This window comes from Podarcis vaucheri (genome assembly GCF_965113315.1).
Source record: "Podarcis vaucheri genome assembly, chromosome: 16".
Classification (NCBI taxonomy): domain Eukaryota; kingdom Metazoa; phylum Chordata; class Lepidosauria; order Squamata; family Lacertidae; genus Podarcis; species Podarcis vaucheri.
In genome coordinates, this window is record NC_138754.1 from 16,758,933 (window position 1) to 16,772,986 (window position 14,054).

General features: G+C 48.4%; 1 protein-coding gene across 9 annotated transcripts in view; it reads right to left on the reverse strand.

Annotated features, from left to right (window-relative positions):
* The window catches only part of ARHGEF2 (Rho/Rac guanine nucleotide exchange factor 2), a 111,109-nt gene that overhangs the window by 37,695 nt on the left and 59,360 nt on the right, over nucleotides 1–14,054 (reverse strand). The window lies entirely within an intron of this gene.

Below are 14,054 nucleotides of genomic sequence, written 5' to 3' on the forward strand. Positions count from 1 at the left end.
AATGATGGGGAATTTTCCCAGTCCTACCTAAAGATTTTGGGGATTGAACCTGGCACCTGTTGATGCAATCCATGTGCTCTACCACTAAGCCATGGCCTTTGCAAAGTCTTAAATTACAGTCTCAGGACAAGAAGGGTTTGAAATTTAAATACGCTTCTTTGCTGCTTGTTTGGTTCCAAAGGAGATATGAGGCTCATTTGCAGAGAAGATGCCAAGTTTGGTGTCCTCTATCTGCCCAGGCCAAGCAGACAGACAAAGGGAGCCTTGTTCTCTGTTGCATGCCTACAGAACCTCTGCCCTGAGAGGAGCGAGCCTGTCTGCCCCTCTCAGCAGAGACAAGCTTTGGGTCTCCAGAGCAGCAGCAGGAGGGAGTTCAGCAATACAAATATGTTATTCTGTACTGTTTGGGCGGCAGCCAGAAGGCAGGAGCGATTGCGGCATCAAGCGAGAGGAAGCTGGCTAGATAATCTAAAAAAACAGAGAGAGAGATCAACCTACCACTCCCTTCTACACTGCAACTGCCTGAAAATCACAGTTGCCTGGAGGCTCTTTGGGATGGATTTGTGGAAGACAGGAAGGCGGCGAGTATTTATAAAACGTTTCTGCAAATCCAAACTCTGCCATACAAGTTTGGTGCAACGGCCCATGCAGCAACCAAGTGGAGCAGCCCTGTTTGTACAGCTGGGGGAACAAAGCCTGAGATGTAGATGATTATTATTTTTAAATATAGTGCCCTCCATCAAAGTACATAATGCTTCGCAGCAGCTGTTGCCAAACTACTGCCCTCTGGGTGTTTTGGACTCCAGCTGGCTGGGTGTCACGAGCTCCTTGGAGACTTCTTGGTAGGGCTGGTCAGACAGGGAGGAGGATTGGGATGGGAATGTGGAGCTGGACCCTCAGGGAGAGGGCCCAGGGGCCTGGGAGGCATTGATCGGGATGCTGGGGAGAGGCAAGTGGGATGTCTGGAGAGAGGCAAAAATCCTCCTAACACCAGCTCACCATTCCTGGCCAGTTTTAGCCATGCATGGGGGCAGGGAAAATACCTGCCTCACTCCAAATATCAGGATCAGTTGGACCTTGAGCAAAACCCACCAACTGGATTCTCCAAAAGCAAGGAGATAGTCTAGAGTTTCCTGTCCCCCTCATCCAGGAGTTCTAATACAAAATCCTCCAGGCAGGGAGCCCATACTGTCGCAGAGACCCACAGCCGCCCCCCTCAGCAAATCTATGCAGGAGGGGGTTTATCACTGCCTCTAAACTCATCAAATGATCAATATGAAATGGGGAGGGACCTTCACCCATCCCAGTGCAGTCTACTTTAATTTTTCTTCTTCAATGCTGCTACTGCAGCCAAAATGGATGGGATGGTGAGAGATCAGAAAAACCTGCTTGGGGGTGGAGTGGGGGCTGGGTTAGCCCCTCCCAACAATTAGCCGCCCCTGGCCTTAAGGGGGGAAACACCCGTTATGATACAGGCAGCAGAAATATATACTTTTAGGCAAACTGAAAAATTTGGGTATCCAAGTGAGAGGCACCCTTCCCTCCCCCCTTTCTCTCCCCTCCCCACAAACCAAGCCCACTCTGATTTTTTATAATCTGCTTTAAATGGGGCCAAGCAGCTGGAAGCTTCTTAAGCGTTAACCCCACTGAGCCATGGGGATGGATTTCCTTGCAGCACTTGGGCCCCTCTCCGTGCCACAGATTTCAAGGCAAGAGAAGATGTGCTTGTCCTTCTCCAGCACTCCACCCTGCTCTGCCCACTGCCTCAAGGGAAGAGCTGAGATTTCAGCATTGCGGTGAATATTGCTAAAGCAGGGCTGGCAAGGCACAGAGTTGCTGTCTTGTTGGTCCCACAGGGTGGATGGTACAAAGGAGTATACATGGGATGGAAAAGGACATCTTTGACTGAAGTGTAGTTGTTAGTGTGTAGGACCAGAACCCAGAAGACCAGGGTTCGAATCTCCACTGGGCCATGTACCTTGGACTAGTCAATGTCTCTCAGCCTAGTCTACCTCACAGGGTTGTCATGCAGATGAAATGAGAAGGAGAACCATGTGCATGCCACCTTGAACTCCTTGTGGGGGGAGATGGGATATGAATGGAATAAGCAAAACAATAAGGGCATGCGTACTTTTGAGTTTCACAGACCTTTTCTGGGGAAAGAGCAGTTTCAAATGCCTTTCTACCAGTGATTCCTTTCTGCCACTAGTTCAACGTCACCAGTCACACAGGTTTGCAGTCTAGGACCTCCAGAGGAGAGCAGCATGTGGTTACTTTGAGCAGCAAAAACGTTGTCTCTTTCACTGCCCTGTCTTGGTGCAGACCAAGCCCTAAATCAGCCTTCAGTAATTTAGTGCACCCATCAGCCCCATCCAGCCTAAAACATCTGGAAGGCACCATGCTGGCAAAGGCTACCGAAAACTATTTCATAATGTCTTCTCAATCGGTACTTTTTGCCCCAGAGTTTTCACTCGCAGAGCCTGGGCACTGGCGGCTTTCAGTTTTTGCAGACAATTGAGCAGCTGTGGGTTGAATGAGAACAACCAGATTCTCAGTTCGTGTCCATCCCAACTTCCTCTCCTCTTAGCTGGTCTAGCCAGAAGGAAAGGAGCTAGGAAAAGAGGCAAAGGTAAAGGTAAAGGTACTCCTGCCCGTACGGGCCAGTCGTGTCCGACTCTAGGGTTGTGCGCCCATCTCACTTAAGAGGCCGGGGGCCAGCGCTGTCCGGAGACACTTCCGGGTCACGTGGCCAGCGTGACGAAGCTGCTCTGGCGAGCCGGCACCAGCGCAGCACATGAAAACGCCGTTTACCTGCCCGCTAGAAAGCGGTACCTATTTATCTACTTGCACTTAGGGGTGCTTTCAAACTGCTAGGTGGGCAGGAGCTGGGACCGAAAGACGGGAGCTCACCCCGCCACGGGGATTCGAACCGCCGACCATGCGATCGGCAAGCCCTAGGCGTGAGGTTTTACCCACAGCACCACCTGCGTCCCTGGAAAAGAGGCAGGGGCTGCCTAATCTGTTCCCCACATCCGCATCCCCAGAACTTTGCTTGGTTTGTGGGGGAAGGGGGGGATAGGCTGGTTGGCTGGCATCGTGCCCAGTCTACAAATCTAGATTTAATGGGTGCAAAGCTGTAGAGCCTCGGATAAAGCCTGCTGAAGATGTGACCCACTTTCTTCTTTCTTTTTAAGAATACTGAGGCTCTCTGAGCTGATGGAGAAGAATCAACTGGGGGGTTGGGAGTGGGAAGTAGGTGCCAGGGCTCAAATTAAGCCCCCACCCATCTCAACAGCTGGAAAATATCTAGGCTGAAAGCACAAGCACCATCAGTCTGATCTCAGTGCAGAAACAGCCAACACCAGTGGTTCTCAACCTTTCCCCTCGCTCTGGATCATTTTGAAATAGTTAGGAGTCTTGGCAAGCCCATCAGCATTGGCATAATTACCAAAATGAGTACTGTATTATGAAAATCATGGGTCCTAGGTCAGGGGCTTCGAAGGGAAAAGCTGTAGCTCAGTGGTACAGCTTCTACTACTGTATGCAGGAGGTCTCAGCTTCAAACCCTACTGGCATTTTCAGGTAGGGCTGGATGGTGCTGCAGAGAATGGGTTTGGGTCCTGGTAAAAAATGGAAGGGGCCCCCCAGCATGGGCAGACGAGCTAAACATATTTACATGGGATACAGAATAACTGCATGATCTCATTTTAATAATAATAATAATCATACCTGTTGAGAATATTAAGGTCCTAATGACTAATATCAATAACATAAGCACCCACACAATCATTACTGAACTATCCATACACTTAACTGTTAAACAACAACTTTGTTCGGTTCGCACAGTGCTTGCTTATGAAAACACACAAATGAGACTGTGCATCATAAAATGAGACTGCACCATTATACTGTCAAAGAGCAGGAGCGAATGTTCGCAGAGAGTTGGAAATACTCAGAAACACTCAGTTCGCGACACAAGTTCCCAAACCATTATTCAGAATTGTGCATGCATTGAACATAGTACATAGGTTTTGTTAAGAATTTCATGAAACATATGCAAGAGAGTTGGGCCCTGGGACCCCTTCTGGGCCTGGTAATTTGTACCTGCTTTCCTGCCTCTCCTAAACCCTGGGACTGGAGGAGACTCCTGCCTGATACCCTGGAGAGCTACTGTCAGTCAGTGTAGACAATATCGAGCTAGATGGACCAACGCCTTGAGTACCAATGAGTAGGCAGCTCCTATATTGCTGGCCTGTTGAATACAGAACTATCTGAGCACCAGAGCACTCTCCCCTCCTACAGTTTCCTACAACTAATCTTCAAGAGCGCTGACTACCCCTCCTGATCTAAATCATGGGTGGGGGCAAAGGGAAGATTGAGTAGCTAGGAATGGCTGCGACAAGAGCACCCGAGAACATGGGTACTTGAGATGTTACCACAGAGACACATGAATTGTGGGCAGCAATTTCTGAGCTGCCTGAATAGCAGTCCTAAAAGCTTAAGAGGTTCTAAATGTGGTGCTATATTAATCTTGGTATCATGCAGCCCCCAACCTGGGACAGAAGAGACAGAGGCCGGTTTTGGATATGAGGAGGGAGGGGGCCGATCTGGCTGTCATTTGGCCCCTTCCTTCTCTCTGCCTCTTGCTCTTCTCCCCTCCTCCACTCTAATAGAGCCTGGGAGCTCCCTGGGGCAGGGACCATGGCTCCTTGGCTGCTTTCTAGTGCTTATCAAGTCATAAAAGGTAGTGAGAAGTCTTGCCTTTTTTTTTTTTAAGAACAATCAGAAACAGTCAGTAACTCACAAAGGCTTTACATAAATCAAAGTCTTGGGGGGGTATGGGGGAGAAGGAAAGCCCCCGGAGGATAAATGCTCTAGCTTTGGTGGGGGGAGGGAAAGGTTAAAGGTCACATGCCCCACATTCACCCATGCATGGCTGGGCAAGAGAGATTCAATTCCAGGGAGGAGTTTTGGTGGTGGTACGGACAGTGGAATTTTACCAGGTGCTGACAGCCTGAAAGCCTTTAACAAAGCATCCTATGAAGAAAAATCTGGCATTTCAGCCTTGAGCTGCCAGTCCTGGGCTCCTGCAATGTGAAGGGGGCGATAGAGGCCATCTAGGCCGACCCTCTGGCCCAGAGGCAGGATCACCAACCCCCTCCTGCGTTTCCATTCCCAGGCAATCTGACACAGACCTAGCCAAGCTAACCCTGGAAATTAGAAGTGGAACCAAGAATTAGAAGTGTTTCAGGCAGTTTCAGGTCACCATTGGGATAGCTGTGCCTACTTGAATTTGTTGTGGCCACCTCCACCTTCAAACCAGACAGCTGCATGCTGCTGTTGCAAGAATACTTTTTTGCACACCTGGCCACACAGAAATGCAGATTTACTGTGCTCTGCAAAGCAGCTTGATCTTGTGTGTGTCAATGGTGCAAGGGGGGGGGCAAAGGGCACCCAATTTCAAATGCCTCCCAAGAGCCTGGTTGTTGCACTGTTTGCCACACAGCCCCACCTAAATGAGCTCCCTCCCTCTCTCTCTCTCTCTCTCTCTCTCTCTCACACACACACACACAGAGAGAGAGAGAGAGAGAGAGAGAGAGAGAGAGAGAGAGAGAGAGAGAATGGCCACTCCTTGCCATTTGTCCCCGCTATCTGGTATCCTTGGATACTGAACATGAAGGTTCCATGTAGGAATCAATAGCTGTCTGTAGGTGGTCTTTTATTATCCAGGGAGCATTATCAGTGTACATTTACAAAGTCAACAAAAGCAAGAGTGAAAGCTCCATGCTCCATGGGGCATACAGTGTCTCATTGCAATGGTGGAAGATCCAGAAGAGAGAGAAGGGGCAAATGTATCTCCCCTAATCCTTTCTAAAACAAAACAAAACACTTGACCATCTAATCATTCAGCAGCAAATATGTACATAAAGAAAACACACAGACAAGTACGCTGCTGCATGGGCACACACAAACAAATAAGCACAGCTCTATGGTTTACTCCTTGTCCTGTACTCCTACTATGCTCTGCAGGAAGCCAAAGCAGCAGCATCATACAGAGGACTAGCCTCTTTCTGAATCTAAAGCATCAGTGCCAACCTTGCAACAGTGATTCCTGCAAATAGCTGGTCTCCAATCAACCTTAGCTGAGCCCAGTGTCCACTCTGCTTCCCTCTCGCTATAACCTCCTCTATCTACAAGTGGGGGGGGGGAGCAGGGAGGAGAAAGAGTTGGGCTCCAGAACACAATAGTGGCTCAATGTTTCTGGCTTCAGTCTGAGCTACTAGTTGGGAACTGAGCCAGGTAGATAAAGAGAGCAGAGCTGGAAGGCATGGTGCGGGGAAAGTTGATAGAGAAAAGTTTTTTCTCCCTCTGTCCTAAAATGAGAATTCATGGACACTCAATGAAACTGAATGTTGGAAAATTCAGAACAGGTAAAGAAAAGCCCTTCTTCATGTAGTGCAGAGTTAAACGATGGAACAGGAGGCAGTGATGGCCACCAACTTGGATGGCTTTAAAAGAAGATTGGACAAATTCATGAAGGGGAAGGCTATCGATGGCTACTAGGCACGATAGCCATGCTCTGCCTCCACGGTCAGAGGCAGAAATGCATCTGAATACCAGTTGCTGGAAATCGCAGGAGGGGAGAGTTCTCTTGTGTTCGAGTCCTGCTTGGGGGTTCCCCACTGGGCCATCTGGTTGGCCACTGTGAGAATAGGATGCTGACCTAGATGGGCCACGGGCTTCATCCAGCAGGCTCTTTTTAGGCTGCTCTGCAGAGTTCCCTTGTGCTCAGATCCTGCATGTGGGCTTCTTACAGGCATCTGGTAGGCCACTGGGAGAACAGGATTTAGGATTAACGGAAGTGAAACCCACACCTACACAGGACTGTTTGCCTGCCAGTCACATCTGGCCTCAGCCTGGCCTCAGTTTCTCCCTTCCTTTTTCATCTTCTTCACTTTCAACACTGACAATGTAAGCTCCTGGGGACAGGGTCTCATCTTTTTAAAAAAATAATAATCACAAGAGTTGGAAAGGCAGCATCCCCAGCAATGTAGGGCACAGGAACATAAGAAAAGCCCTGCCGAATCAGACCATTAGCCCACCTAGTCTAGAATCAGGTTCTCGTAGTAGCTGACTAGACTGCCTGCTGGAAGCCCGCAAAGCAGAACCCAAGCGCTGGAGCCCTCTCCCCTCCTGCAGTTTCCAGCAGCAACAGCATCTGCTTAAATACCTTAAATGCTTTGCTATATCAGGTGCCTTCCTTCTTCCTCATACAAAGGGAAAAAGCAGCCAGGAGGGTTTTAAGACACCGCAAAAAGATCATTGGCTCAGGTCAAGCAAAGAAATGAAAGTGAAATTGAGGTTACAGGTTCCTCTGGAAACAGGTTTTCTCCTCTCGATCAAGCAACCCACAGAGCCCCAGGCCTCCTGGAACCTGACATGTAGAGCACTGATCTGAAGTGTATTTATACATACAGAACTTGAAATCTTCTTTCTCAGAGTTTATTTAATCCCAAGGAAATATCGCTGCTTGAACTCCTGTTCACAGCTCTTTCAGGATTCGCCCTTTGGCCTGAACATATATATTGGGGTAGAGTGGGGTAGGACACCCTGGCCATGAATCTAGGTATAAAATCTCCTAACCCCAAAGGCAAGGATGAAGTAGAAGGTTTGGTGTTCCTGTTAAAGCAGCTGAGTGGGAGAGAAATGAGTTTGACTTGCTCTCCACAAGCCACTGCGACAGCCTCATGGAGACAGATAGGAACATAGGAAGCTGCCTTTATACTGAGTTGGAGCACTGGTCCATCTGGCTCAGTATTGCCTACACTGGCTGGCAGCAGCTCTCCAGGGTTTCAGGCAGGGTTCTCTACCAACCCTACCTAGAGATGCTGCCTCCAGGGATTGAACCTGGGACCTTCTGCATGCAAAGCCAATGCTCCACCACTGAACCTATGGGGAACGGGGGAGCACTGTGCTTTTGTGTACTTCTTGTTCAACCTGAAAACATCCCAGTGGACTGGGCCCCTGTGGTGACGGTGCAATGCTGTTTAGATTTCCCACCTCAAGTTATCGAAACATTTCAGACCGCCCTCTCTTAAAGGCTCTCTGGATACTGCTGGACTGCAACTCCCATTATCCTTCCCAATCACAGGCCACGCTGGCCAGGGATGATGGGAGATGGAGTCCAACAGCAGCTGAGGAGTCCCAGGCTCCCCATCCCTGTAGCAAAATGTTGTAGTGCTTGTGTTAACCTTTGGGTTCTTTGCCCCTTTGCAGAGTTCTTAGTGCAAGAGGGACCTGCTGGATCCGGCCACTAGCTCATTTAGTCCAGCATCTTGTTCTCACAGTGGCCAACCAGACGCCCCAAAAGGGAGCCTGCAAACAAGACCTGAGCACCATAAGAATGTAAGGAGAGCCTGCTGGATCAGGCCAATGGCCCATCTTGTCCAGGACAAAATGCCTGTGGGAAACCCGCAAGCAGGACCCAAGCACAAGAGAACTCAGGTCCCCCTGTCATTTTCATGCCTTAAAAGGAAAAACTTTTACCCAAATCCCTAAATGCAGATTGGCTGCCTCTGCCAATCACCAGAGACAGAGTTCTGGGCTCGATGGGTCTTTGGCTGTTCTCATCTCTAAATTGCTTAGACCCTTTCTCTGTTCCACCCAGGCAACAGATGTCACCAGCATGGGGGGCAGGGAAGATCAATATTGGGGGGGGGAGAACTTATAGAAAAAGTAAAAGTTGGCAAAGCATTACATACATACATACATACATACATACATACATACATACACACATCAAGCAAGCAAGCAAGCAAGCATTATCTGACACTATGTTTGCTATGCTGGTGTTCTCCAGATATCCTGGACTACAACTTCCATCATGTTGGCTGGTCCTGATGGGGGTTGTAGTATAAAATGGCTGTACTGGCTAAGGATGATGGGAGTTGAAGTTTAGTTTTTCCATTTATATCCCGCCTTTCCTCCAAATAGCTCAAGGTGCTACACATAGTTCTCCTCCACCCCATTTTATCCTCAAAACTACTCTGTGAGGCAGGTTAAGCTAGGAGGCAGTGAATGGCCCAAGGCTGCCAGGTGAGTTTCATGGCTGAGTGGGGTTTTGAACCCCGGTCTCTCCCAGCTCCTAGTCCAACACATATCAAGAAGGCAGCAGTTTGGCTCACAGAAACACAGAAAGATGCCTTATCCTGAGTCAGGCCATAGGTCTGTCGAGCTCAGCATTATCTTCTCTGACAGGCAGCAGCTCTCCAGGGTATCCGCCAGGGCTCTCTCTTAGCAGACTGCCCTAAACAAAGAGATCCACTTCTGCCACAACATCCCAAGAGAACAAAGGACAGACAGATCAATTCAGCTGCTGGCAATCTCGACACAGGAATAAGATGGCGCAAGGCGGCTCCCCCTTCCCCTGTCCCCCCCTCACTCCCCCTTTCACCCTGCCTGAGTGCACATGGCTACCCTCTTCCTCTGATCTCCACAAACAATAACAATGGGGGAAAGAGGCCGGAATTTGCAGGGCCTATAATGAATTTGTGGATTATTATTGACTAAAGGACATGGCAGCTGTTTGGGGAGGGGTCCTCAGGAGATGGCCGCATTCCAAAGGCCTGGCTCATTCATTCCTGGAGAAGCTCAAAATAATTGGGGAGAGGGAGAGAGGACTGACAACATGGGACTTGTTTTGAGTTACTGCCAGGATCACTCATCCTGCTAAGTACTCTGTAGAGAAAGCCCCCACACCCAGCAAATTCAGGGCCCCCTGCTACAGGATTAACCATCAGGGGTTTTATTCCCCCTGATGAGAAAGGTGTGTCTAATTTTGGCTACCAAATACGTAACAGGGTAGTGGCAAACTTACACCTTCTCCAATATAACACTCAGATAAAATTCTCTCTGCCGAGAATTTTAAAAATTGTGCGGAAGACAGTGTCTGCGGCAAACTGTGTGTGTATTTGTGGAGCGAAAGACACAGCATGAAGGATGGAGAGATATTTGAATGTTGCCCTGAACCAAGGCTTTTAATCCTGTATTAGCACATAAAATGAGAGTACTGACCATGTGTAAGGCATAATTTGCAGACTTGCTCAGCCTGGGGCCTGCTTTCAATGTCAGGGATCAGCAAAAGCAGAGAAAGGCACTCTGCATATGCTCAGGGCTATTTTAATTTTTATTATCCCAACAGAGACAGGAGGTGACCCTGAACATGTGCAGAATGTGTTGTTTCCCATTGTGTAATGACTGAACATGCTCCTGAGCATATGCAGAATGCCTTCCCAGGTGTGCAACCACATCCAGGTCAAGAAATGCAACATCCATACAGGACTGAGCGCCAGCCTCTTCCTCTAGAAATTAAGCACCAGTGAAAAAAACACTGGGATTACATGTGGGAGACCTGAGTTCATGAAGCCAGTCACCTCAGTTGCCTTTCCATTACAAAATAGCTTACCTCCAGGGGGAAATCTTAAGGACAAAACAGGGGGGTGGTTTTCTTTGTAGGTTGCCTTAGGTAGGCTTTTGGCTCTTTTCAAACTGCAAGGCCCCATTCACACATGCAGGTTTGTTTGCATGTGTGAATGAGTTTGTGGTAGAACAAATACCAGGCAGGCAGAATTCCTTCTGCCTCAACCCCAAATCCCTTGCTCTTTCCCATAGAAGTGGCTTCACAGACACTCAGCCGGGTGTCATCATGTCATCAAATGCTGAGTAATGGAGAGAGGCACATGAACAGGGGGATTTTAACTCCTCAGGTTAACACAGCATATTCAAAACCCTAGTCTTTTGGGGCATGGGGAGCGATTATTCTTCCACCCTGCCTGCAAAACCTCAAGTTTCCGCTGGAACATCTGCCTTATTATCGCCTGCCTCGTTTGGCACCCAAGAGGGACTTGGGGCTTTGTTGGCAGTGCTGCCCAATACAGCTGCCAACTGCAGAGGGCCTGGCTGGCGCCTCGCCAGCCTGACGGAAACCTCTGCCTCTCCCCACCCGCTCCCCTTTCTCGCAGCACCAGCTGGGGCCCCGGGAGCCTCCCACCAGGCGAGGACGGAAACCGGGCTGCTGGGCTTGCTTTCGAGATACCGAGAGCTATTGCATCATGCAAGGCCTCCTCGTTTCACAAGATGCTGGAGGAGAAGGGGGAGGGAGTAGGCCACTGCTCTTTATATTTGTAAAACGAGAGGGGCTGGGGTGGAAGTCATGGCCTTCCACAATGGAAGGTAATTTACCATTGCCCTACATGAATAGGGGCAGGCCGTGGCTGGAACCCAGCACATGCTCAGGGGCACTCTGCTTATCACTGTAGCTTCATTACAGTTCTCAGCTGTGCCTTGGCACCGAAAGGAGCGCCCCTGCCCTTCTCATGCCAAACAATAGGGGCACAACAGAGAACAGAGCCAAGCCCTCTTCTTCGGGAGAGGACTCCCCCCAAAAGTTTACCCATCTCTTCTCCTCCCCCACCCCGCAAAAAACCCCTAGTGGAACAAAAAAAGTTAGCAGGTATACCAATGAGTCATCTATCCCAACCCCCTCTGTCCCAAGAAAGGAGGTATTTTACCTAAAACATCCTCAGCTCCAAGGAGGGAGATTCTCACATTTCTTAAGATGCTCACTCCAGTGTTAATTTAAAAGCTTTAGATAGGGCTCAATCTATATCTGTCATGGCATTTGTTCCTTCCATCCTCTGTGAAACTCCCTGACTCTTGATATATGCTAACAACTAAGCAGATGCACAGCAAGACCTTGAGCAGTATGTTGCTAGAAAAGTTTACTCAGAAGGAAGGTCCCCCTGACTTCAATAGGACCTACTCCCAAATATTTGTGGCTTGGGGCTGCTGTGCAATAGTGCAAGTTTTTGAGGTTTCAGTTCTATTCCTGCTATGGGCTCAAGTGGCCTTGCTCAAGTCACATTTCCTCTCAACCTTGGCCCCCCATCTGTAAAATGGAAATATGTCACAGGGTGTTTGTGAGAACAAATGTAGTGCATTTACAAGTTAAAAGTGCTATTAGCTATACATTTATATAAATTAAAAATCAACAGGGTTGGGTTTGGGTCATCCTAATGTATAAGCAACTTCATGCATTGCAGGGGTTAGACTAGATGGCCCTTGGGGTGCCTTTCAAGTCTACAACTGTAAGATTCTATCCCGCCCCCCTGTTGGCAAATACACTGCTTAGTTTTAACCAACCCACTAACACCAGCCTCAAGTATTTAGGCGTGCTCCATATTTACTAAACACATTAATTTGTGGCTGTTTATCCTCCAGCCATGTTAACATTCGCTTAAAAGGGGAGGGAAACTCTGAGGAGGAAAATAGAAGTTTTAAGAAGGAGCAGCTATTTTAAGCTCGGCGGGTCATATTTTGTTTTGAAATAGCTACAAAAATCCGTGCCTGTTATAGACATTCTTCCATCACGCAACGGCCAATAAATAAATCTCCCCATAAGGGCAGCTGGAGCATAAAAGGTCCCCACCCCCACCCTCTCTCTGCCTAATGCTGGGGAACTGAAGGGGTTAATGGTGGGAGGAAGCAGTAAACAGAGGCTGTTCCCTTTTCTTGGCTGTTTCATTTCACAAGGTTACTCCAAGGCTTTACTTTTGAACTTTTTTTTTAAAGAATCCACACTTTTAGGTCACCCTCTTCTAGAGAAGCAGAGAGTCCCCCCCCCCCTCCACTCTCCCCAAGTCAGCTTTAAATTAGCTCTTGATTATATTTTGTTTTGACATGGGGGGTTGGAAAATGGACGGACATAAGTAGATCAATTTCAGGCAAAGAAAAAGGCAACCTAACAGGGGTGCTCACACCATCAGCACCCCAAAGCAAAAGGGATCTCAAGCCACAATGTGTTAAAAGTCTGCCCAGAAAGAGGGGTCCAGTTACCCAAACTTTCTGAATTGTGGTACCACAACCTGAATTTTGCAACCTGAGCAGAAGCACAAGGTCCAATATACAAAACTCAAAAGAGTTCTGCGCTAAACAGAGACACCTTGGAGAATGGCACGTACGGTGGCCCTTTTGTGGAACCCATCTTGGGCTGGAGGACCTCCATCACCACGTGGCATTGGTGTAGAGAGCCCTCCTTTCCCAACTGGCCCTGTTGGGTTAAAAGCCGCCCCCCTCCAATATCCCATTGTCTTGCCACACACAAAGGAACAGTAGCAAAAGCCAGGCAAAGGCTGAGCAGCCAGGGAGGCACAGAAGCAGAGGTGAGAGTCAGCTAGAAAACATGGTCCAACTTTTGCTCCCTGGATGCAGGAATCAGCACAGGGGAAACCACAGAAGGAAGGTTTAAGCAATGTAAGAAAAATAATGGTGAGGAAGGGAGGGGGATCCCCAATGAAAATGACCCAAGGGCAGGGGAGGAGAGAGATGCAAATACCCATTCAGAAGTCTGGGAATGAAATTTCTAAATATCTGGGACACACAGCAGAGCTGTTCTGTGCCCCTTTCATGTGGCATCACAGAGAAACTTGATTGCTCACCCGTTGAAGAATAATAGGACATCTGGCAAGGCGAGATCTGGGAGGGGAAAACGGGGTGTGGGAGGGAGGGTGCATTTTGTTTTAAAAGAGTAAAATAAAATTGAGGGTTTCCTTCAGGGCCACAAGTCGAAACAAGCTTGCCAAAACGCACATGCAGGGTCAGGAAAGCAGATCGAGAATATTTGGCATTTGGCTGGGATCCTTGGCGAGAATATTTATTTGAAAAGTCAGTGAAAGGCAAATGTGTTCAAGGGTTGAGCTTGTGGGGGTCGCTAATTTCACTGAGCCTGGAAACTTTTACAAATCAAACCAAATCTGATTAAGAGTCGGACATGTGTGTGTTTTGTTTCTCTCAAACAAACAAACAATTTCAATGTTTAAAACATAGAATAACTTCTGAATCTCAGACAGAAGCTTCCCCTCCCAAAAAAGAAACCAACAACATCAACGTACAAAGACACTTCAAAGGGCAAAAAGAGGTTACAAAGAGCAGGCTGCTAATGTCCCAAGATCATGCCCCACACCCCAATATTTCTAAAGCCTTCTCCATTGAAAAGA